The 23,292-nt window shown below is 44.2% G+C and overlaps 1 protein-coding gene across 18 annotated transcripts in view; it reads left to right on the forward strand.

Annotated features, from left to right (window-relative positions):
* Nucleotides 1–23,292, forward strand: part of KHDRBS3 (KH RNA binding domain containing, signal transduction associated 3) — a 185,597-nt gene that overhangs the window by 3,916 nt on the left and 158,389 nt on the right. Inside the window, exon 1 of one of the 18 annotated variants that reach the window (XR_005368763.1) lies at nucleotides 3,639–3,662. The exons of the other annotated variants lie outside the window; for them this stretch is intronic. The gene's annotated coding sequence lies outside the window, so the exon portion shown is untranslated. Of the gene's footprint in view, nucleotides 1–3,638; nucleotides 3,663–23,292 lie in introns of those variants that run through there. 18 annotated transcript variants of the gene reach the window in all.

Raw genomic sequence — 23,292 nt, forward strand, 5'->3', positions numbered from 1 at the left:
GATTGATAAAGTTCTCTGTTGGTATTTCAAAATAATAATTTTTCATCTTACATCAGTTTTTCTAATACCAGTACTCAGCATTACTCAGGATATATGTGAGGGGTAAAAATGTATAAAGGGAGCATCGTTACTTAGCCCCATGTGTGCTGCGTCTCTTTGTTCAACAAAACCTGACGGCTTAAAGTTTCATTTTTGGTGACTGCTTTTGGAAAACATTTGTGATTTGCTTGAATGTTGTCAGACGTGTAGAGTAAGAGAGACAAATGAGAATGGAAATTGCAGAATTATATTTAGATGTAGTGTGTGATTCTCTGTTCCATCCAAAGGAGGATGTGGCTTTTCAGTTTTTAATTGTTTTCTTAGGTTTTCCAGAGTTTTTGTTTGTTTTTCATAAGACAGCGGATGGGATGCCTCACATGTTTCGGTAAACCATTTCTGAGTTTCCTGCAGTGTGTTATGATTTGAAGTGATCCAGTGATTGTGGGTTACAGTGTTTTGGTATTTGGTCATCAGTGACATGTTTGTTTATAACCTGCCATGCCAGGTGATGGGGCTGGGTCCTGGAGGTTGTGGGGCCAGAACATAGGCTCTGCTTCTGAGAAGTGAGTGTTCTCATATATGGTCATTGGGGAATGAGTGTCAAGTTTATCAGTGCCCTCTTCTTTCCTAAGAATGTCTTCAACTATCCTTCAGGCTGTCCATTTGAAGTGCTGAGTGGCCAGATGGTTTAACTCAGCCAGCCTGGGTTCTACTCTGTGCTGGGTCTTGTCTGCAATCTGAATACTCTCACAGCCCAGAAATGTAGAGGTTATCGGCCCAATGTTTCAGTTGGAGAAACTGAGACTCCAGTAGCTAAAGTGACTTACCCAGGGTGACGTACTTGCCAAATGTCCCAGTGAAGGAAGGTGCAAGCTTTGCTCCTTCCCGAACCACCCTGGCCCACAGAGGGATCGGGTCCAGCTGGGATGCCAGTTAATGGCTGGAACTGAAAGGCAAGTTATATCACATCCCTTTTTGTACCTTGCCCTTGGAATTTCTGCTGTAAGGGATTTCCTGTGACCACATCATCCCCTCCAAATGGATTTAGATGGCTCATTTTTCCCCAGAGCAGCCAGTGTGAACCTCTCTGATGGTGTGATTGTCCTCACCCTACATTCTTTGGACCTCTGTCTTCCGTGGGAGAGTGTCAGCTTCTGGGCGGGCGCAGCCTGGGCTTCCATGTCTCTGTCTTGAGCACCTCGTGTAACTCTGGCCCGCACGTAGCTCTTGCACCTTCAACTCTGGTCTTCATTTCAGTGTTGTGTTGTAATTTTCACAGAGGTGGAAGACTCAGATAGTGCTGTGGCTGTAGGGCAGCTGACGTGGGCAGTGATGACACAGATGTAAGAGGCACTAAGTGAGATGCAGGGTGAGACCTGGAGCAGAAGGCTGCGGTGATCTTTACATGTGGTAGGACTGCGGGGGCCCTCCTCCGGGAGACAGATGTTAGCAGGTCTGCTTTGAATCAGATGTCTATTTACTTTTCTTCTTCCAAGGAACTGATTAAGCCAGGATGCTCTAATACAATTAGCTCTCCTTCCCTACATTCCTACTGACAGATTAAAACCAGAAATTTGAAGCCCTTGTTCTATGGCAAATAAGCCTTCTTACCCGAAGGAGTTAATCTGCAATCTCAGATGGCAGACAGACACCCAAAGGAGGTGGGTGCAACCAGAGGAGCAACTGGGATTGCAGACTGAATGAATGCCAGCAGAGGCTTTGATATCACAAGAGCCTTTTTTTTGCTTGTTGTCATCATTCTTACTGAGTGAAGATAGGATGGTTTATGTTTTTTTTTTTACCAAAAAATAGAAGTGTTCCTGAGCATTGGGGATAATGATTATGATAAAAGCTGCCAAATTGAGGGCCCCTTTGTGCCAGGTGCTTCCTATGCATTATCTCTAATCCTCACAAAGATCTTGCAAGGTAGGTGGTTTTATACCCTGCCTGCCTCTTTTGTTTTTTCAAATGACTCCTCTGAGACTCAAAAATGTAAAGCAACTTGCCCAGTCAAGGTGCACAACTTTAAATAGGCTGAAATTTTAAATTGAGCCTGTGGTGTTTTGATAGGATACTTTAAGAAAACAGACAAAAGGACAGAAGTCGACAGTGTTTCCGAATAAAAGTTTTATTATAGTAGAAGCCAATTAGGAATTTCCACTGGTGATGATGAAATTTTAAAAGAGGTCCCCCTAAAATGTGTTTTACCAGAAAAGGCAAGTTCACTTTTTTTCCTATGTTCTCCAGTAGCTTTTCAGTCTTCAGTAGGCATTCAAGGTAAAGTGTTTTTAATTATGTGTATTTCAGTGGTTAAGGAGAAAATAGGAAGACTTTGTGGACAGTCACTAAGACAAAAGCTCTGTGTGTCTTGAAGGAACCTCTCAGAGGCAAAGAGCTTTTTATAAATACTGTGTTTGATCATAGAAGCAGTTGGTTGAAAGGATGATATCAGGGATTTTTAGTCCATTTATTGTATGTTTAGAAATTCTCCATTTTCTAAAAATAGGCTCAAAAAGTGGGGGGAAATAGTGCCAAGAACATAAAAGAACATATTCCGAACAGACAATGGTTTTGGCTCTCTGATGGTAGTGGGCTTGGGATGGGGATGGGGGGTTGAATACCCTCACCTTGCATTTGCTAATAGTGATAGTTATCATTTATCAAGAGCTTTTCCTGGGTTAGATGCTTTATGTGCATTATTGCATTTAATTTTTCTCACAGGGTTAAAAGAGTAAATCATTTTACCTTATTTTACATGTGAAAAAAGTGAGGGCGTGAAGGACAAATTATTTGCCTAAGGTCAGCTAAATGGTAAACCAGGATTCAAATCCTCACCTGCCTACTTCCCAGACAGTAGATGCTTTACCTGTGAGCACCAGGTGGAGGTGGAAGCTTTCACTCTGGCTGGATTTTCATCTTTGACTTCGGAGAGAAATTCTCTGCCATGCAGCTCTTAAAGTTAATTGCTCGGTATTGGACAGGTGGTCTATGTAGGGCGGACTGTGCAGAGGTGTAGACAATGGCCCGACCAAAGGAGGGCAGGAACTCTGTGACCAGTGGCAGCATGGAAGGTGTGGTGGTGGCGTGGACATGGGGAATGGTGTTACCTCACAAGGGAAGAGCTGCTACAGGAGGAGCCATGTGATTATGGGAGGCGAAGACTTTGTAGTGTGAGCCTAGATAAATTACTCATTTCTGGGATTCTGGGTTTCCCATCTTTGAAATGGGAACATTTATACCTCCTTTGTAGGGCTGTTGTTTGAGGCATGAGATGAGTACAGTGTCTAACACCTGACGGATGCTTTGTAAACATCACCTGCTCTTTGTACACGATGGCCTCTGACCCGTGTGTGGTGGCATCACTCTCCAGACATAAAATGGACAGTAACTTTAATCCTCTGGCTTCAGTTCTCAGGGTGGGTTTTTTTTTTTTGTTATTAGAATGAGTTTAGTTTTCCATTCCAGGAAATACTTAAAGGGCAGACCCAGTGGTAGGAAGCCTCCGCAGTCAGACCCAGGCAGTGACTGTCACCGTGCTGCTCAAGGCTCAAGGTACCTCTCAGAGCATAGCTGGGCGCTCAGCAGCTCCTCTCCACAAGCACAAGATCTCTTGCTCTGAATTGGTAAGCTGTACATTTCCATAATTTTTCTACATTTCCATAATTTTTCACCAATCAGCCCCTGCTGCTATTTTAAGGACTTGAAAAGGTGTTGGTGGCGACTCACTGATGTTCTTCTTGTTACGATAAGGAGCTGAGGATGTGAGAGCAGCGCGTTTGGTGTCCCTGTTGGGCCGAGCCCCCCCAGATGGGTTGCAGGGAGATGGAGAGCAGGGAGATGGGGAGCAGGCCCCGGGAGGAGCCCGGCGCGTCCCTTGGTGGCCCGTGTGCTCTGCTCTGGCTCCACGAGGTGGCGCTGCGCACAGCTGGTTGCCCTCGGTCGCCGGAGCTGAAACCGCCCGCCTAGCATCTGGTGGAACCGCAGCGGCCTTTGGCATTTCTGATCCTAACAGGTGTAGTCCGTAGCTCTCCCCCGCATCCGCAGAGAGGCCTCACGTCCATCCGCAGGCACCGTCTCAGGGCTTCAGGTATGCCCGGTGCTGCTGCCAGGCGCTTGCTCCCCTTGCTGCCTCCGGCCTGGCGACCGCCGGTGACATTGGTCTGTTCTCACTGCAGAGAAGCCGGTGGAGGTAACAGGGTGGGCAGGCGTGTGCGAGGTCATGGTCTGGGGCTTACTGTCCCTAAAGAAAACATACCCCCAAAGCGTTGAACTGAGAACTGTCCTCAAGGTAAGTGTCAGGATAGTCTGATGGACGGCTGCTGGCCACAGATTTGTTCATTCCGTGGGGGAAAATTCTAGTCCTGTTGTTTGCATTGGAGCATAGGAGTCAAAATCTTGGATTTGTCCGAGGAGGCAAGCGATAGTAACCAGAGCTTTGTAGCTGGTGCAGGAGTTCCTGCTTCCTCCCGGGGCCAGGGGCCCCATCAGTACCACGTCCAAACCTGGGAGGAATTTTGGATAAAGCCACGATTGCATTTTTTAGTAATTTCAGTAGAGCAGGATATGGGATGGAGTCCATACACCTTCCAGGATGCATACCGAGGTTTCTCTCATTTTATTCATTTATCCAGCTCCGATTGGTGAAGTCCCTGCACTGCTCGGTGTAGCTGTGTGTTCTGTGTTTCTTTACCTGCCAAGGCAGTGATGCCTGCCTCAGAGGCCGTTAGGGGGGAATGGCCATGACTTTATATCTAGTTAGTTTTACTTTATGTTTTTAATGTATAAGACATAGTCCATCAAACGTGAGTTCACACTGTACTTATCTCGTGCCTAAAATAGCATCTTTTATTATTTATTTTTTTAAAAGCAAATTTTTTTTAAAGATTTTATTTATTCATGAGAGACACAGAGAGAGAGAGAGAGAGAGAGAGAGAGAGGCAGAGACACAGGCATAGGGAGAAGCAGGCCCCATGCAGGGAACCCGATGTGGGACTTGATCCCAGGTCTCTAGGATCAGGCCCTGGGCTGAAGGCGGGCGCTAAACCGCTGAGCCACCTGGGCTGCCCAAATGGCATCTTTTATATTGGAATTTCCTACCTCAGCCCTTCTTCTCTACCTGCGAGATTATCTGCTGGCAGTTGTTTTAGGGCTGGCTTTCTTCTTCTACCTTGCGCCTCGTCCGCTCCTTGCTCTGAGTTTGGGAGTGCTCAGCAAACGTGGACAAAGTACTTAGAGAAACCCCTTTCACCGTTTGTTTGCCTCCCAACTGCAGGCCACTGCTAACTACAAACGCTGGAATGAGGTGCAGACAGTGTGGTCCAAGGGAGAGCTTAGGGACGGGTTTTTTTTTTTTTTTTTTAAGATTTTATTTATTTATTCATGAGAGACACAGAGAGAGAGAGAGAGAGAGAGGAGAGAGAGAGAGAGAGAGAGGCAGAGACACAGGCAGAGGGAGAAGCAGGCTCAAGGCAGGGAGCCTGATGCGGGAATTGATCCTGGGACTCCAGGATCACACCCTGAGCCAAAGGCAGGTCAGCCACCCAGGGACCCCTTAGGGACGGTTTTTAATGAGACATGTTTAAGTCCCCATCTCAACTCTCCCGTTCCGTGTGGTGACCTTGATACAGGAACCCTGCTCAGCATCAGTTTCCATGACTGTAAAATTGTTATTTAAAAAATTTAAAAAATGAAGCCCAGTTGGAATCTTTGGCTGTGTCGGTCATGGGGGGTGTGTCGTAAGCACAGGCCTAGTGGCTGCTGCCACCCTCATCACTATCTTCATTTCACATTTTTTATCCAGCAACCTGCGATCCAGGGAGGGAGATAAACATGTAGAGGGGATGATTCTGGAGTGTGTGAGCGCTGTGGTGGGAGGAGGAGTGAGGGAGGTTCTGGGGCTCAGAGAGTGGCCAGCTTATGGGTGCTCCTTGGAGAGGACTTGGAGGGACGCAGAACTCCCCCTGCCCCCACAGGAGGGAAGAGGACTTGGGTGGGGACACAGGCTCTCCTGACACCCCGATGATGCCCGACCCCCTGACCCCCGTCGTGCCCCTCGTATCCTCATCCCGTTGTGGTTCTCTGCTTCTCTTTCCTTCCCCTTCCCCCTGTGAGGACCTTTGTTTCTTATTCCTGGGATTAAAAACTTGTATTTGGAGCCGATTTTAAAAGAGTTGAAAGAGTAGTGCTGCGACCCCACAGGCCCATTTGTCTGGACTCACCAGTGGTTCGTATTTTCCCACGCTGGCTTTATCCTCTCTTGTATTTATGTATGTTCCTGACACTTTGGGGGGTAAGGTGCCTGTGTCACCCCCGGGCCTCTCAGAACATAAAACACCGTGCTGTGTATTTTCTCAGAATAAGGACCTTTTCTTACATAACTGCAGTCATAGATAACAGCGATCAAATTTAGGAAGTTAATTGTTGTTTCCTACTGTTATCCCATCTACAGTCCATGAGCTCAGCTTGCCATTTGCTCCCGCTTTGTCTCTTAGAGTCTCCAGCTCAGGATCCCGCAGCGCATGCAGCTTGGGGGCCTTGGGGGTCTTGGGGGCCTTGGAGGCTCAGTCTGGAAGGGCTCCTCTGCCTTCCTCTACCTTTTATGTTGTGCTGTTTCGGTGACCACAGGGACCAGTTGTTTTGGTAGAAGGTCCCTCCATTCGGGTTCTCTGTTTCCTTAATATTGGAGTCACATGTGTGCCCTTTTGGCAGGTGTGCCACAGAGGTGACAGTGTGTCCTCTTCAGGACCTCGGAGGAGGAGGTGCGCCGTATCAGTGTTGCTCTGTCCTGTTCCCGATGAGGTCGAGTTTGGGTGCTTGGTTAAGTCCCGCCGGTGGCTCCACTGCCAAGAGACTCTTCCTCGTGCAAGTCATTTGTACTTTGGTGGGGAGGCTACTACCTTAAGGGCCTTGTAAGTGCTCTGCTCCTCATTATAAACTCTCCCTCACGGACTTTAGCACCCATTAATGTTTCTTAGCTGAATTATTACTGTGTTGGCTGTAAAATGGTGATCTTCTTGTTGACTGCGTCTACACTGATTGCTTGACGTTCTCCTGGAGGGTATGTGTTCATCGTTCTGTCCTTCCTCCTCCCTCTCCCCTCCCTCCAGCTGTCATCTGTCCGTGTAAGTTCTTGATTCAACTGGTGATGATGCTCTACTGTCACAGTATATAAATTGACAAATTGCCTCAGATTTGGCCACTGGGGAGCTCTTTATCCTGACTCCTGGGTCTTGTTGACAGGGCCTCCCATATGTCTTTTGAGTCTTTTTTTTTTTTTTTTTTTTAAACTTCCTAACAGCATTTTGTTTTAGGCACATCTTGTACTTACTCTGTCATGGCTCTGAAACCAGCCATTTCTTCCAAGGCACAGGGTTTCTCACAGTGTGGAATGATCTTTCGGCATCGAGATCTGGGCTGCTGGTTTATCATTGCCCCTGGGCCCTTTCACTGGACAGAGTGGGAGGTGGGTGTGTGTCCGCGGGGTATTACCCTTGTCCTCATGTGCAGCTCCTTGTGGGCCAGCAGACTTCCTTAGGAGGCCAGGAGTGGATATTTTGTGGGCTGTGCATTCTACTCGACTCACCATGGAGCCAAAAAGCAGCCAGAGACCGTGTGGAGACAAACGTATATGGTTGTGTCCTGACAACACTTCAGTTAGAGAAACTAGAGCACCTAGTCTGCTTGCCCTTCCCTGCTGTCAGCTACCAGGGGGCAGGGACCAGGCCTTGTCTCTGTTTTCCGAAGCCATCCACATGAGGGCACAGAGTTGTCCCCTTTGGATGAGTGGATTAATGATAATTGTTAGTTGTTTCTGTTGCAGACCACTCATTCCTCTTATGTGGATCTTTTGGATACCCGTTTCTTATGCCTTGTCGATGTGTTGAGGACCTAATTTGCAAGATGTGAGTCTTTTAAAAGCATAATATGCACAAGATGCAAAGTAGTGGAAAAATAATTTCATAAATGTCTCGAGGGTGCTTATCTCACTGTTGTAAAATGGTTACCTTTTTCTTAATGTAGATGTAGCTCAAGACAGAGCCGTAATGTGCAGGCGTCACGTGGGGCCTGTGCTCTGGTTTAGCGTAGCCCCTGTTCCGTGTAGTCTTCCCTGAAAGCAGAACTCAGCACCAGTCGATTGGGTGAGAAACCTCAAAATTATACTCCTTTCATTGTCTCAAAATAGGTTTGTTTCTTCACAATTTTCTTTATGTAATTTATTGCTCTAATTTATTCGAAAGAGGGACTTCATTATGGCAGTGACGAATGGATTTTATGAGGGAGTGAACCTATTCTCAGGGAAAAGCGTGTCATTAGGAAGGGCTGCCTGTTGTCAATGCACACTGACAGCAATCCAGGTAATGTGCAGCACCAGAGTATTGCAGATAGCAAAAGCGTGAGCATAAAGATGCAAATTAAATCAATTTAGAGTGTCTCTGAAGACTCTAAAATAAATCAGACTTTTAGTTATTGCTTACATTTTTTTTTTAATTCCCCGAATTCAAAAGTCAATTGTCAGCGTGTTGGTAAGCAGTTGTTCTGTTTGTTGGCAAGCTGCTTGTCAGAAAAGCATGAGGTTGCCCTCAGTCCTTTCTCAAGACTTCAGAAAGGTGGCTTTAACCTTCTGTGTCCCAGACACCTCATGGTTCTGTGGAAAGTCCTGGTCTGGTGGGAAAAGGGAAGCTGCGCGGGTCTCCTGCCCCCCACCTGGCTCTTGTCTCCCATGTCCTGAGCTGCCTTCTAAGATTTTGATTTGGTTAATGAGCGTTATTGCTTTTTACTGTTTTGTTGTTTTTACGTAGGGGAAGTACTGTCGTGAGGAAGCTATAACCTCGGTGTCTGTGCGTCTCTCACGCACTCAGACACATAGGAGGAAAGCACTGTCTGTGGACACGTTGCCCATCATGAAGTGTACCATCAGCTCAGAACAGATGGAAACCCAAGCTCCCTGCCCTGCAGCTGTTTGGTCTACAAGGACTTAGAAGACCACAGGGACAAGAAAAAAGTCATGTGTCTTTTAACAGTCAATTGCCTGTATTCTATATTGTACTTTCTTTCAGTTTCCTTTGACCTGCCAGGGTTTTGCTTATCAGTGGTAACTAGGGGGTTTTACTCTTGGTGATAATAAGCTCTGTGAGCCTCAGTTTCTCTATCTGTAAAATGATTATGAGAAACTCTGTAAAGTGCTGGCATCTTGTGACCTCCCCGCACAGCTACCGGGGACAGCCTCGATACCCAGCTCTGGAAGCAGTCAGTTAGAAGGCTGCATGTCAGTTCTTCCCCAGTCTTTGTTAGAGCGCCACGTCACTTCCAGTAAAGGAGTCATAGCAGAAAATAGGGTTTGGGCTTGGACAATCGGTGAGATGTCACAGGAGCAGCAAACTCTGCTAATGAGACTTCAGACTTTTACTCTTTTGGGAAATCTCAATTTTCAGAGACGCTTTGGGAGAGAACTGGCAGCCTGTGTGTTTCTCCGCTGCCTTTCCTCCTGGACTGGAGGGTGATCAGTTCTTACCCTGAAAGGATCGTGCTCCTCAGTGGGGCTAAGTGATGAGACACAGGGCTGGATCATGCTCTTTTCCTGCTGAAGGAATTGTTTCAGCTCAGTGGGGAAGCGGTCAAATTCAAAGACATTTATTTATACTGCAGATGGTAAGCGCTGCAGCAAAGACAAGTGCAGGGTCCTGTGGCACTGACTTGGGGAGGGAAGAGGGACTGACCTGGGCCTGGGGGAGCAGGAGAGACATTCTGGGCTGCAAAGGGTGACATACCTGTGACATGAGTCAGTTGACTTCTCGGAGTCTGTTTCCTCAGCATTGACTGTGGGCATTTATGTGGGTGCAGGACCTCTTACTAGGCATGTGGGGTGCTTGGAGTGGGCTCCTGCTCTCTTCCCCTGGTGTGTCCCCAGCACCTGCTGGAGAGCCCTCCCTCCTCTTTGCAGCCAACCTTGCATTTATGGCACTCTATATGACAATGATTTGTTGGGAGTTATTTCTCCCATGAGAATCCAAGTTCCTTTAGGCGGGAAATGTGACTCATTGTCTTTGATTCCTTCCCTGGTGCCCAGCACGGTGCCTGGGTGATCGTGGGTTCTCTCAGTAATGTTTGTAGAATGAGGAGTCAGTTAGTCTCATATTCTTCTATGCATTAGGGCAATGAATTCATGATCTCTGGTTGGATAGAAGAAACATGGAAAAACAGTGTTTTCATTTTATTTGAGTTTCCAGCTACTGATTTTGAGAGACTCCCCATTTCTCAGGCCATTGTGGGGGGTGTGTGCACCCTGGTAGTATAGGCATGATCCTTGAGTCTGGGACTCAGGCTTTGTCTTTTAAGAATTACCGGACATATACCTTCACCTCTCTAAACCCAGCTCCTTGTACGTTCAAGGAGGCGCAGTACTGCCGACCTCCCAAACTTATTGTGAGGATTTAGTGACTGACCTCCCTTAAGATGGTATAGAACAGACGCTCCAGGCTGTCGAATCTCCAGTGCTCAGAATAGTGCCTCACACGCAGTAGGCGCTCAATTGTTGTTGAATGAACCATACATGTGAAAGCGCCTTCTATTAGCTTGTCTGGAGTATAAAGTGGAAGCAGGAATGTATTGAGAAGTGGGGTTGGGCCATAGGCAGGGACTAGAATGTGCAGGGCCTGTAAACAGCTGGCAGTATGAATGTACTTTAAAATTTGGAGCACAGTTGACAGATAGAAGGCAGGGGAAGGACATGGTCAGTCAACTATGTGTTTCGGTAAAGATCATTTGGGATGTTGCACAATACAGGTTGAAAAGTGAAGTACGTGAGTTCAGAATTATACGTGATATTCCTAGACGTCTGATTGCGCTAGGGCTGCATCGGCGTGTATTTGAAGCCACGGTGGAGGAGGAGATCCCTCGGGGACAGTGCAGATTCAAAGGAGAAAAGGACAAAGAGACCTTGTGGCCGCATGGACCCTGGAGTCCTGGGCAAAGGAGAAGAGCCCTTCCAGTGTTTCCTTTTCTGACTTCGTAAAGGGGGTGTGAGTCCATCAGTATAAATTACACATGAAGCTGTGTGCTTTGAAAGCTTTTTGTGTGTGCATGTCATGCATTTCTTTTCAAGTAGGAATCTTAAAAAGTTTGTCACTGCGAGTAACGCTTAAGCAAAACCGGATCTGGGTAGGCTTCTTGAACCCTGAGCTGGTAATAGTTTGAAGTGGTTGGTGGACCCATCAGGTTAGCCCAGGCTTGTTTGTGTGCAGAGCTGCCTGGCTCCTCGTTGCTCTCTTGTTCACAACCACACGTCTTCCAGATTGACTGGAAGGTCCAGGTTCATGCTTTCCCAGTAGAGCTTAAATTTAAGTGAAATGCTTTGTGGCTTTTAATTCTCACCACCAAACACATGCTGAAATGGCTGCTTTCTTTGTGTATGTTTGATTAGTGTTGGTACAATCCGCAGTAAGGGTGGGTCTGCAGTCCATCCAGAAGATGAATCCTGCTGCGTCCGGGAGAGCTGTGGCTCACAGGTTCCCTGGGGATGTATGTGTGCAGCAGGGGGAGACCCCCTCACTGTTAGAGAACCGGGGCCACAGACCTGTGACACAGGAACTTGCTGCTCCTCCTTTCCTTAGGGCTTAGGGAGGAGCAGACTCGTCATCTGCTTCATGCTACCGCCCCTTACGTTGGACCCTAGTTCTTGTTTGGTCTTCAGAATGGGTTGGCAGGGGCCTCATATCCCGATGAGTAGAGCTGTGTGGTTTTCTTAATGCAATAGGCAGGTGGTAAAAATGGGCAAAAAAGGCAAATTCCAGGAGAAAAGCCTTTTAAGGTCCTCTCATCCAATGCTATATTCTTATCCTCTACCTGTCCTGGAAGTGTCGCCTCCTAGTGCTTGGGCCACTGTGGAGGCCCAGAGGAGTTCATGGACGGTCTTTTTCACTGGTGGTGACATTACAGTTTTTGGGGGGACAGCGAGGATCCTTGGCGTCCTCCAGAGATTTGGGTGTGTCACTGAATCTTTGCATATTAGCTCTTTTGTCTGCAGAACATACTAGGAATTCATGAAGCACCAGGTCTTAATTTACAATCTCAGGTTGTCACTTTCTACTTGAGTGACCCTTGAAAGCCCTTTTCCAGAATGGTTTTGCCATCGGTTTGAAAAATGTCAATAATAAGCTTTTCTAAGTACCTTGATTTGGGGGTCCTTGTTTGGAGTGAAAGAATATTGGCCTCCGCTGTTAGTACATCTAAGTCAGAGAAGCAGTATTTCTTCTGATTAAACAAAACCACAACATGCAAAATAGGTTTCAAACCATAAACTTGCCTTGAAACTTAACATATGGTATACTTGAAGCTAGTATGCCCGAGGGAAATATGTACCATGTCTTGCCTTAGTTTTGAATAATAAAGGCTTCTCTTGAGTTGGCTGCTTCTTTAACACCATACTTCTAGGGAATGGGTTATATCTTAATTATTTTATTAACACCATTGTTCTGAAATTGTAATGAATCCGTTTATATTGATTAATATCTTAAGTTCTTTATGGCAAAGTCCACGAATCAAGCACCGTTTAGATCGCACATCAGTATAGTTCAGAAAGAAGTGATTTTCCTAAGAGATTTAAGATGAGGTTCATCTGTGTAGAGAAAACAAAAACCGTTTGCTTTTTCCTTTTTTAGTTTTCGGATTCAGATGTTGTTTGTGACTTATTTACAATAAAACTGAAAATCTGGAAGGGAGAGAGGCTATCTGTGTTCTAGGGCTACTGTAACAGTTGGCAGGAATTCAGTGGCTTTATTATCTTACGGTTCTGAAAGGCAGGGGTCTGGAATGGTTCTCACTGGGCTGAAGTCAGGCTGTCAGTCAGTAGGGCTGTGCCCCTTTCTGGAGACTCCAGGGGAGAAATGGTTCCCTAACCTTTCCTGCTGCAGGAGGCTGCCCACAGCCCTGGGTGCCTGGCCCCTTCCTCTCACCCCGAAGCCAGTAGCGTCAGGCTGGGTCCTTTCCATGCTGCCGTCCCCTGTAGGCCTTTCTCTCCTGCTTGTCTCATCTGTTTGTGAGATTCCTTGTAGTTATCTTGGGTTTACCTGGACAATCCAGAATAATCTCCCTATTTTACGATTTGATGATTAACAACCTTAGTTCTATCTGCGACTATGTAGTTTACCGTTCCCGTGCAAGTTAACATTCACAGGTTCTGGAGGTGAGGATGTGTGGATGTCTTTGAGGGAGATGTTTCTTTCTGCCACGGAGGGATTCAAGGAGATCTCAGAACACTGATGTTTAACCAGGTACCAAGTACATCTGCAGCCTAGTTTTAGGGATTTTCATGTTTTAGGATAGTATCTCGAATTATACATCAGGGGTTCTGGAGTTATTAAGTAACTTGTCGGTGTCACATAATTGTTAATAATAATGAGCTGTTATTTATTGAGTTCTTGCTATGTGCCAGCAGATTTACAGACAATATTTTTCCTCAATTCTTAGTACAAGTCTCTGAGATAAAAGACATAAATTCACTTTACAGGGAGAAAAAGTACCTGGCTAGCTTGTAACTGAGTGCTTTGGATTTTGTCAGTCTGCTTCCCAGTTACAGTGGATTAAGATGTAAGAATCTTACGGAGCTCATCATCATACTGAAGTTGTTACTGGGTAGTACTCAGAGTACCTGTCAGGGTATTTGTCAAAGATTGTTTGGGTCATGTGTCGGAATGACCAGGTAGTTAATTGACTGACTTGACAACTTCTCTTCCCTCCCCTCTACCCTTCTACTACTTATCTGTCTATGGACCATTCCAGCCTTAGCGAGTGTTTATTAAGCTCCTCCTTAGTCACTGCTTCCCATATGTTTTCCATGTTGTTTCATGCATCACTTTATTTATAATCTCTGCAACAGCCTTTTACAGATAGATATTAACGCCCCCATTTTATAACAAAACTGGGCCTGACAAAGGTGAAGGGCAGGATTGGAACCAAACTCTGTTTTGACTCAAGACCTGTGCTCTTTTTGCTTTGCCATAAAAGGTGTATGTTATTGACAGATTTTTGCTTCAGTCCTGCATTTTCAGCATGATCACTTGAAATAATTCCATAAAATATGAGGAAAATATGGAGAAAAGAAACTAAACATAACTGATGTAGTAATTAAACTGTTAAAGAATGCCCAAAGAACACAAGATTATATATTCAAAGGTGGGGCTAAGAGGTGCTTGGTTTATACTGACCCTGGTGAGCTCAGGGACATGGAGCACACTAGAACTTGATTTAGCAATTTGTTTCAATTAATGTTTGTGTTGAGCTGAACAGTGTTCTCCAAATATGTGTACATCCTAAGCCCCAGAACTTGCAAATGCTTCCTTGTGTGGCAAAAGGGACGTTGCAAATATTATTAAGGATCTTGAGGTAGAGAGATTATTATGGATGTTCTCAGTGGGCCCCAGTGAATCTCACTGGTCCTTATAAAACAGATGTGGAGGAGGACTCAGAGTCCAAGAGGAGGCACGTGGCAGGGGAAGCAGCGATCGTAGTGATGTGGCCACAAGCCATGGAATGCTGGCAGCCTCTAGAAGACAGTGGGACAGAACTCTCCCTTGGAGCCTCTATAAGACGTGCTTCCTTACAGACCCATTTTAGACTTTTAAGTTCCAGAATTATAAGCTAATGTGTTCATGTTGTTTCAAGCAAATAAATTTGTGATAATTTGTTACAGTGACAATAGGAAACTAATAGAATGTTCTTAAATAATTATGATTTCCTTAACAATAATAGCTGGAGACTTCAATACACTTGTACAGTAATGGATACAACTAGATAAAAGATCAGTAAGTAAAGACCTAAACAGCATTATAGGCTGACTGGACTTAGCAGACACCTGTAGAACACGTTCCCTTGACAACCGCAGAAACAATTTTCTTAAGTCAGATGGAACATTCTCCAGGACAGATCATATGTAGGTCCATAAAGCAAGCCTTAGTCAATTCTAAAGGATTGAAATTATGCAAAGGATGCTTTCCTTTTTCTGATGAGAGTAGAAATAACAAAGAAATTTGGAGAATTCACAAATATGTGGAAATTAGTAGACACCCTGTAACGAGCCACACAAAAAATCACAAGAAGAATTAGAAAATACTTTGAGATGAAGGAAGACACAACATAGCAGAATTTATGGGGTACAGTTAAAGCAGCACTTAGAGGCAAATTTATAGCTGTAAATACCTATACTAAAAATGAAGATAAATCTCAAATAAGTTTCCTAACCTTCATCTTAACACTCTGTGGAAAGAAGCAAATTACATCTAAAATAAGGAGAATAGGGGTGCCTGAGTGGCTCAGCTCAGGTCATGATCCTAGAATCCTGTGATCGAGCCCTGGGCCAGGCTCCCTATTCAATGAGGAGTCTACTTCTCCCTTTGCCCTTCCTCTGTTCATGTACATATGCTTTTCTCACTCTCTGTCTCACATGCTTATTCTCTCAAATAATGTCTTTTAAAATTTTTGAAAAAAATAAGTAGGAGGAAGGAAATAATACAGATTGATTTGTACTTGAGATGTTCCATGTGGCTTAAGAAAAATCTAATTTCTGCTACTGTCAAGGGAACGTGTTCTATAGATGTCTGCTAATAATACACATTGGAATGGAAATTATCAAAAAGAAAATAAATAATAGAGAAAATCCACAGACCAGAAGATGATTTTCTGAAAAGTTCACCAAAATCTAACTTTAGCTACATTGTCTAGAAGAAGAGGGAGGAGATTCAAATGACTAAAATCAGGAATGAAAAAGGGGTCATTCTACTGAATTTACAGAAACCATAGGGATTGTAAGGACGCACTGTTAGCAACTGTATGTCCATGAGTTAGAGGACTTGGCTGAAATGGGCAAATTCCTAGAAGCACCTGAACCACCAACACTGACTCAAGAAGAAGTAGAAAATATTAATAGAATGGTGAAGAAATGAATTAGAAAATAAAAATTACTCACTGAAAAAAGCCCAGGTCCAGATGGCTTTACTGGCAAATCCTACTAAACATTTAAAAGATAATTCATACAAATTCCTGACAAACTCTTCCAAAAAAATAGTTACTTTCCAATTCGTTCTGAGACCAGTATTACCTTTATTCTAAAATCAGACCAAAACATCACAAGAAAACTCAGGCAGTATCTGTTATGAATATAGACACAAAAATCCTTAAAATACCAGCAAACCAAATCCAGCAACATATAAAAAGCATAATACACCATAATCAGATAGGATTTCTCCTAGGAATGCAAGGTTGGTTTAGCATTGAAAAATCAGTTAATATACCATCAATGGGATACAGGACAAAAAAACACACAAAATCATCTTAATAGACACAGGAAAAGCATTTGATAAATTCTAACCTTTTCATGATAAAAGCAAACTAGGAATAGAAGGGAACTTCCAACTCTGATAATAAAGAACATGTATGAAAAACCCACAGGTGATATGATACTTGTGAAAGGCTTTTCCCTTAATACTAGGAAGAAGCAAAGCTGTCTGCTTTCACTCCTACTATTCAACCATTATTCTGGAGGTGCTAGCCAGGGTAGCTAGGCAAGAAAATGAAATAAAAGGCATTGGCATCCAGATTGGAAAGGAAGAAGTATGATTAACTATATTTTATAGATGACATTATCTTTTATAGAAGATGATAAGCAATCTACCAAAAGTCTATTAAAACTGATAAATGAGTTCAGGACACTCCGTTCTTCCTCTGCTTTTGCATTTAAATTTAAAATTGAATAATTTTATGTTAATAAATAGGGTCTGTACTGGACTATAAGTTTCATGTTGCCAGGGATCATGTGTGTTTTACAGACCACTGCATACATAACTAGCTCCCGCACATGTGCCTTGTGAATGGAAAGTTCTCTTTACGCGTCTGATAAATGATTGCTTATTTTGGAAAGAATAGTAGAAAGTATAAAAATTTTCTTTAAAAAGTTGCCCTCTGTGGGATGCCCAAGTGGCTTGGGTGTGGAGCATCTGCCTTTGACTCAGGTCATGATCCTGGGGTCCTGGGATCGAGTTCCTCATCAGGCTCCCTGCAGGGAGCCTGCTTCTCCCTCTGCCTGTGTCTCTGCCTCTCTCTGTGTGTGTCTGTCATGAATAAATAAATAAAATCTTAAAAAAAAAATTGTTGCACTCCGTGAAAGCATTTAGTCATTGTCAATATTTTAGATAGCTTCCTTCTCCATTTGGAATTTTAGATTTTAGTCTTTGGTTTGCTGTTCTACCGTAATCATTTTCTTAGGTCGTTGCAGAGTTGGAAACGCTGTTTTTCATGGCTATGTATTCCCTATACTTAGCTGATTCTTCACTAGTGAGCATTTCCAGTTTTGGGAATTATAATTTGGAATTGTCTGTCCTATTGCCTTGTCCGTTTCTCTTGTTGCCTAGATTACCGTGATAGCCCGAATCTGCTTCCTTACCACTAGTGGTGTTCTCTTATTAAGATTTGCATCTTAAAAGGAAGCAGTGAAAAATGCAAATCTTTTTAAACAGTCATTCCTTTGTTTAAAAGTTTTCACTGGTACTTAATATCTTCAGATAAAATCTTAATTTCTTCTTTATCCATTCATCTTTCAATGGGCACCGAGGCTCCTTCCACAGTTTGGCTATTGTGGACATTGCTGCTGTAAACATTGGGGTGTAGGTGTTTCGGCTTTTCACTGCAGAAGATGCGGTCTACTTATACAGTGGAATATTCCTCAGCCATTAGAAACGACAAATGCCCACTATTTGCTTTGACGTGGATGGAACTGAGGGTATTATGCCGAGTGAAATAAGTCAGTCGGGGAAGGACAAACATTATATGGTCTCATTCATTTGGGGAATATAGAAAATAGTGAAAGGGAATAAAGGGGAAAGGAGAGAAAATGAGTGAAAATATCAGTGAGGGAGACAGAACATGAGAAACTCTTAACTCTGGGAAATGAACAAAGCCTGGTGGAAAGGGAGGTGGGCGGGGGGTTGGGGTGACTGGGTGATGGGCACTGAGGAGGGCACTTGACGGGATGAGCACTGGGTGATATGCTATATGTTGGCAAATTGAACTCCAATAAAAAAATTCATAAAGAAAAAAAATCTTAATTTCTCAGGATGGTATTGACCCTCACTTTGGTCTCCAGTCTCCTTTCTTGTTCCGTCCTCCCCTCTTGGGTCCTGAGGTTGCTAGTGCACTGGATTTCTTGTCTGATTCATGAAAGCCACATGCTCTTTTGAAGGCCTTCTTGTGTGCTGTGTTTTATTTAACAGAAATGCCCTTTTCCCTTTTATGTGCTTATTATCAACTCATTTCTATTCTTAGGGATTCAGCTGAGGTGTTCCCACCGAGGGGAAACCTGTTTGCCCCCCACTCTTACCTCTGGCTTGGGTTCTCTGGCTTGGGTTCTCTGGCTGTCCCTTCCTGCCTCCCTCTGCTAGTCTTTCCCAGTGGACTGGGATTTCCTTCCTACGTGTGTAGGATAAGCTCCTTGAAGGCAAGGTCTGTGTACCCACCCTATCTGGAACGTAGTAGGTCTTCAATGAACCCCCTCAGTGCCTTCTCTGCACATAAGTCTGCATTGGCCATTCAGATAATTTCTTGAGGACATTTTCCCAGAAGTTAGATCAGTAGGTCAGACTTTATCAACATTGTAAAGTAAAGGTCTTGACCCACATCATCAAATTGATTCATAGATGAGTTGTACCATTTAAACTTTCTGCCAGTGAGTAGTATGTGTTACATATGTGTAGATGAGGCCCTCTGAATCATATTTTTTAAATCGTTCATTCTTAATAGATTTCTTTTTAAAAAATTAGTTAAGTTTTCAACTCTAGTATAATTAACATACAGTATTGTACAAGTTTCGGGTGTGCAATATAGTGATTCAACTGCCAGGAAAATTTATATGGTCTGCCTTGGTCCTGGTTATATAGGGAAGATGCTAAGTAGAAAGCATTTTTGGAGGCTCCTGGCCTGTTACCTTTTGTGATTACTTGATCTTGGGAGCATACTTTACTAAACTAAAAAGCTGAGTATTGACATTGTATTACATTAACATAGAAGTTCAGGGTGACCTGTTGGGCTGATGAACTTATAGTAGCTAAAGTTGTCCATAGGACGTAGAGAAAGATAGTTAGCAATGGTGTATGTAGTGTTTGGATTTGCATCTGATAAAACCTGCAGTAGAGTTATAAAGAGTGTTAGAGTGTTTCCCTGGGAAATAGGAAATAGTTTGATTTATAAGGCTTAATACTGATGAAGAGGGAAGGCAAAACTGAGCTCTTGCTTCCTGGACCGGTTTCTGGGAGAAACCTCGTATTCCTCTGAGATGTTTCTCTATCCCTTATGTTCCCAGTTGTCCTTACACACCCATGGTGTGCCCCATCCTTCCCCCCACTTTTCTCCGTCTCTCCGTTTTTTTTTTTTTTGTTTTTTTTTTTTTAGTTTGTGTGTGTGTGTGAGTTTGTGTGTGTTGTGCTTTGAGATAGGGGAGGAGCAGCTTTAGAAAGCTTGTTATATAAAAAAAGAAAGCTTGTTATTTGAGATTCTGATTTCATTGTTAGGGCAAGTGCTAGTCTGGGAGAGAAGATATCAAATGTGCTCTGGTCCAGCTGCAGCTCTGAGGGTGCGTGCAAGTTATTTCACCCCTGCAGAGCGGGAAAGCACTGCTCACTAGTGGCGCTGTCGGGAGATGAGAAGGTCAGGGTGGCAAATGAAATATTTATCGAGAGTCTGACTAGTGCCTGGCAGGTAGCAGGTACTTAGCCAGTGTTTATACTTTCTTTCTCATAAAGCTCTTTCCATCCAATCATTTAGAAAAGAAAGTGCATTAAGTCATGGGGTTGCTTTGTTGCTCTTCCTGTGCTTGTTCCTGGGACAAGATCCTTTTTCCTGTTCCCTAGCATGTCTAGATTCTCCATCCTCCCTGCCTCTCTCCCTCCCTCTCTGTACTCCTTTTCCAGTGAAAAGAAAGGTCAGAACCGATGGTCTTCTCTATTAAAATGTTGTATTTACTAATCCAGTCCTCTTCTCACCTGGCTTATGTTTGAAAGTTGCTGATCATATCTTATGGACCCTTTTCGCTCTTTTAAACATGTGGCACGATGGTCAGACCTGTCGGAAAACGTCTTCTCAAACCGGTCGTTACTATAGTTGCATCGCTGTGCGGCAGCGGCCCCGAAGCGTGAGGGACCGTGGCAGGTAAAGGCAGTCAGCTGCCCCAGTGCACTTGCACGGCCTCCGCTGCCCTCTGGCCTGCAGCCGCCGTCGCACTGTGGGCCGCCGAGGAAAGCACTGCCATCGTGGCTGTGCGGCGGGGTGGAGGCCGCTTTCTGTGCTTGAGAATCTTGGAAGCGAATTCTTTTTTGAAACTAAATAGTATGCAGTCTATGAAGCAGATTCATGCTCTGAATTTAAATGATTTCATGAATGCGCTGTGCTGGAAAGGTATGATGTTCAGGTGCCGGGATTCCTGCTGTCTCTCGCAGGAGAGCTTGGCGTGTGTGTCCTGCTCGTTCTCGCTCCCTGTCCAGGGCTGTTAGACTGTGTGTTCGGGGGCCAGGACAAGCCATTTCTAGGTGTGTAGTAGGGCACAAATGCACATTTGCCATTTGTTTTGATGTAAGATGACTTCGCGTGTCCAGTATTTGGGAAGACGGTACTGGATTGTGACTAAGAAGGAGGCCTCTGGGGTCAGATTGCTTCCATTCAAACCTGCCTTGTCGCTCCTGCTTGCTGACTGTGTGTCCTGGGCCAGTACTGTCAGCCCTCACTGCCTGGATGTCCTCCGCTGGGGTATAACGTGGCATATAGCTCCGCGGGTGATGGTGACAAAGAAACCTGCCGACCTGGGAAGCTCTCCTTGCCTGGTAGGTGGTAGCTGCCACTCTTGTGTTACTTTTTCACAATTAGTGTTGGCAGAGGGCTGTGGGCTCGTGGGCTGTAGAACTGTCTACACTGTGGGGAATGCTGCACGGACAGTGACTTCTCCCCCACTCGGTTATCCTCCTTGCTCAGGTCTCCTTTTTTTGAGCACCCCTTTCCCACCTGACTTGTCACCCATTTGTCATCTTTCCCTCTGTGTTGGGATAGAAAGTGCATGTGGACAGTGTGTCTCCTCATTGCTGTGGCTCCAACACCTCCAACAGGGACAGACACATAGTAGGTATTCAGTAAGAGACACTGAATGAATGAATGCCGACCAGAAAACCCCAAATTAGCCTGGATGGGATGAGAAAAACCACAGAGGTGCTGCTTTTTACGTTGGACCTGGAAGAATGAGTAAGAGTTTGCCAGCTGTGTGCTGGGTTGGAGGAGAGCATGCCCGCCAGGAGAGCAGGTTAGGAGGTGTGAATGAGGGGAATGGGTCACAGCTGGGGTCGCCTCACCCGATGGCCAGTTTGTGTGGAGATTGTAGGGGTTTGTTTTCTTTTTTTTTTTTTTTAAGGTATTTATTTATTTGTGATAGTCACAGAGAGAGAGAGAGGCAGAGACACAGGCAGAGGGAGAAGCAGGCTCCATGCACCGGGAGCCCGACGTGGGATTCGATCCCGGGTCTCCAGGATCGCGCCCTGGGCCAAAGGCAGGCGCCAAACCGCTGCGCCATCCAGGGATTTTTTAAATTTTTTTTTTTTTTTTTTTTTTTTAAGGTAGGGGTTTGTTTTCTATTTGGTCACTTGCTTAGTTGCCAGTACCATTTCCATCCAAACTCTTGCTCTGCTTCTTGCAGGAAGTGTTTTCATGTAAGGTTCCATGCGGTAACTTAATCTTTTTGGTAGAAGTTAATTTCTAGAATATTAGCCGTTCCCCAATGATATAATCAAACATAAATTGGACCAGATGATAATGATAAAGATGATGACGATGATGGCATATGAAAGCATTTTACAGGGCTTTTACCAAAGATTTTCATCTGTTACTTCACTTGGGATTCTTAATAGACTGTAAGGTGTACAGGATTGGTGGGCATCCCTGGTTTGTGTATACATTTTTTTCATTTGCCTAGGCACTCAAAATATATAGCTTACAAAGATATGCCAGGATCCTTGCATCACCACCAGAGGCCTGAGCTCCTGAGTTCTTCATGGGATCTTTGTTACTGACCTTTGCCAGGCACTAAACCACCCTGGACCCTGGGCCCAGAGAGTAAAGGGCAGCATCCCTGAGAAATGTGGTTCATGCATTCATTCCACTTAGCCGTCTGTCTCACTGTCCACAGGCTGTCCTGGCTCACGGTCAGCACGTCAACCTCATGGTTTGAGAAGCGAATGAAGAAGTCGGTGAAAGTCAAGTCCCTGTCCAGTACCATGTATGATGCTTTATTTTTCTCTCTAAAGGCATCACCCCTTGCAGGTCATAAGCTCCATGAGGCAGGGCTTTGTGTTATTTGCTGCTGATGCCACATAGTCAAAACAGTGCTTGGCATGCAGAAAATGGTCAGTGAACATTCTGGGTGAAGGACTAGTAAAGGAAGTGGTAGGCTCATTTGTCTACAAGAAGGCCACTTGCCCTAGGTTCTTGTCTGAGCTCCTCTTTGTGGTGATGGGGAGATCAGAGGTGTGGACTCCTCCCAGGAAGCAGAGGTTTGCTCATAGGCAAGGAACATGTCCTTCCTCTGTTTCCTAAGTGAGAAGAGTTAAGTGATCTGTGCACAACTGAATGAGTTTCTCAGCTCCCTCAGAAAGGCATGTTAATAGTTGTTTATAGGTAATCTGTGCATACTTAGGAACGTATGTCTTGTGTTTCATCTACCAGATGTTTTCAGTATATGAAGTTTGAATAGTAACGGTGATGTTTACCTATATGTAGCAAACTCCATTCTTACATGGTATATATTTATTATAAGTTAACATGATTAATTGTGACAGAAAGAGATTTGCAGAAATACTGTTAACCAGATCTGATCTAACCTGAATCATACTGCACACAAATACTTATTTTCAGAAGTATCTCTGATGAAAGAAAAGCAAGTTAGTTCTCTTTTATTCCCTCTTTTTCTAGAAGAGGATGGTTTAAGCTAATTTGTATAAAAAGATTTTTCTTTTCTATCTGGTGTTTTGATCTCAAACTTTTAGATCTTTGTAAAACAGATTTTCTTCCTATATTCTTTTATGTTTTTCTTTAATTTTCTCAACATTTTAAATCATTTAAATACTTTACCATGTAATATCTAAGGATAATTAACATTTGACATCTTTTGTCAGCAGTGGTTAATATATTTAACATTTGAGATTCAAGAAGATAAGTGTGTCTTTCTTTGCTCAGTGT

Source organism: Canis lupus, chromosome 13 (genome assembly GCF_011100685.1).
Source record: "Canis lupus familiaris isolate Mischka breed German Shepherd chromosome 13, alternate assembly UU_Cfam_GSD_1.0, whole genome shotgun sequence".
Classification (NCBI taxonomy): Eukaryota; Metazoa; Chordata; class Mammalia; order Carnivora; family Canidae; genus Canis; species Canis lupus.